The 2,364-nt window shown below is 39.4% G+C and overlaps 1 long non-coding RNA gene across 1 annotated transcript; it reads left to right on the forward strand.

Annotated features, from left to right (window-relative positions):
- Nucleotides 1-1,226: 1,226 nt before the first annotated feature.
- LOC134911372 (uncharacterized) lies at nucleotides 1,227-2,012 on the forward strand. The gene is made up of 3 exons (XR_010176520.1): nucleotides 1,227-1,500; nucleotides 1,621-1,692; nucleotides 1,860-2,012. It is a non-coding gene; the product is annotated as an uncharacterized LOC134911372 (long non-coding RNA).
- Nucleotides 2,013-2,364: the final 352 nt, after the last annotated feature.

A 2,364-nucleotide genomic window follows, 5' to 3' on the forward strand; every position in this document is an offset into this window, starting at 1 on the left:
TTTCTATATTTGGCACTGCTGGGTGGCATAATTTCTGTATTTGGCACTGCTGGGTGGCATAATTTGGGTATCTGGCACTGCTGGGTGGCATCATTTCTGTATTTGGCAATGCTGGGTGGCATAATTTGGGTATCTGGCACTGCTGGATGGCATAATTTCTGTATTTGGCACTGCTGGGTGGCATAATTTCTGTATTTGGCACTGCTGGGTGGCATAATTTAGGTATCTGGCACTGCTGGGTGGCATAATTTCTGTATTTGGCACTGCTGGGTGGCATAATTTATGTATTTGGCACTGCTGGGTGGCATAATTTGGGTATCTGGCACTGCTGAGTGGCATCATTTCTATATTTGGCACTGCTGGGTGGCATAATTTGGGTATCTGGCACTGCTGGGTGGCATAATTTCTGTATTTGGCACTGCTGGGTGGCATAATTTGGGTATCTGGCACTGCTGAGTGGCATAATTTCTATATTTGGCACTGCTGGGTGGCATAATTTATGTATTTGGCACTGCTGGGTGGCATAATTTGGGTATCTGGCACTGCTGGATGGCATAATTTCTGTATTTGGCACTGCTGGGTGGCATAATTTGGGTATCTGGCACTGCTGGGTGGCATAATTTCTGTATTTGGCACTGCTGGGTGGCATAATTTGGGTATCTGGAACTGCTGAGTGGCATAATTTCTATATTTGGCACTGCTGGGGTTCATTACTTGTGTATATTTGTAACAGCTGGTTGGCAAAATTTGGGTATGTTGCACTGCTAGTATACTAATTATTATTATTATTATTATTATTATTATTATTATTATTAATCTTATTATGATTTTTTTTTTTTTAAGTTTTTTTTTCAGAGATGTCCGAGGAAGTAGCAAGGAGGCTTTCTCTATCCGCACAGGAAGAAGAATCCTCGGAAAGACAGCAACAAACATCACCAACCGACCATGGCAGAGTTTCGCATGAAGAAGCGGACTCGGGAGAAGAATCCAGCAGCAGGGCACCCAACTTCACAGATGAAGAAACGGACACCCTAATCAATCAAGTTGTTCATCACTCCTTTCAACTTTTCGGCTCGCCGGCAAGAAATGTTCATCACCGATTCAAGGGAACGACGTGGAATGAAATCTCTGAATCAGTTTCTTTGGGAGGTGGGTTCAAGCTAAGCAACGAAAGTTGCAAGAAAAGGTTACGCGACTGTAGACGATCCGTCAATCGCAAGATCCAAAAAGGGCAAAAATTACACAAGGATTGGGAAAAGAAGATGGAGAACTACTTCGTACTTGTGCAGGAAGAAATGGCAGGAACCAGTGCAGAAGGTATTATTTTTAAAAATTCTATAAAATTAATTTTTTAATATTCTTTTTAAAAAAGTAATTATTTAAACAAAAATTTAAATTTCTTATTTCTTTCAAAAGGAGCCACAAAAGATTCTACGCCAACAAAACATAGCACGCCACAAACGGAAACAACGCCAAAGAAGAAAACAAAATCGCAGAAAGGTTAGGGACATATCGTATTTTCAGATATATATATATATATATATATATATATATACAAAAAATATTTTGTATGGAAACAAAACTAATAACTACAGTATGTTCTTTATATAAATATTACAGATTCCACAGTTAAGGCAAAGAGAAGAGTTTCTTTTGGATATCCGACAACTGGAGGAGGTGCTGAGGATACCGGTAAGGCATAGTTTTTGTACATGAAATTAAAAATTTTGGTACATGTATATCTATCAATGGGTATATACCTCTAGCTTGCACTGTTTGCGTATCTTTAGCTGTCTGTATTTCTGGCGCTGCATATTTTTGGGTTATAATTATTGTATATATCTATATTGACATTTTAGAAACCCAGATACAGCATACAATATTGCCGATTGATTCAACACTGCAAGCAGCGACACTTCAAACAGAATCAGCCCAGAGGCACCCACCCACGGTGCAGGAAGAAACATCATCCCAACAGCCACTTCCAGAAGAAAATTCATCACAGGGGCACCCACAGACACTGCCAGAAGAGTCCTTTTCACAGAGCTGCCCTGCAATTGGAGACCATAATCTTGTTGAAAGAACAGAGCAAATTCCGGACATGGAAACTTCAGGCAGTGTACCAGAAGTCCTTGAATCAAAAACACCGGAAACTACGCGAGGAGGTAGCAATTTTATATTTATTTACAATTTAGGAGTGTTTAATTGTGTTCAACTGTAATTTGTTAAACTAAATTATTTACTTGTATTACAGAGTCATCACTCAATCTAATACTGGAAGCTTTAAAGAACATGGAGCAATGTAGAGCTGAAGAAAGCCAAAGGATTAATAATCGTTTGGACAACATGGAACAGAACATCGAC

This window comes from Pseudophryne corroboree, chromosome 4, assembly GCF_028390025.1.
Source record: "Pseudophryne corroboree isolate aPseCor3 chromosome 4, aPseCor3.hap2, whole genome shotgun sequence".
Taxonomy (NCBI): Eukaryota; Metazoa; Chordata; class Amphibia; order Anura; family Myobatrachidae; genus Pseudophryne; species Pseudophryne corroboree.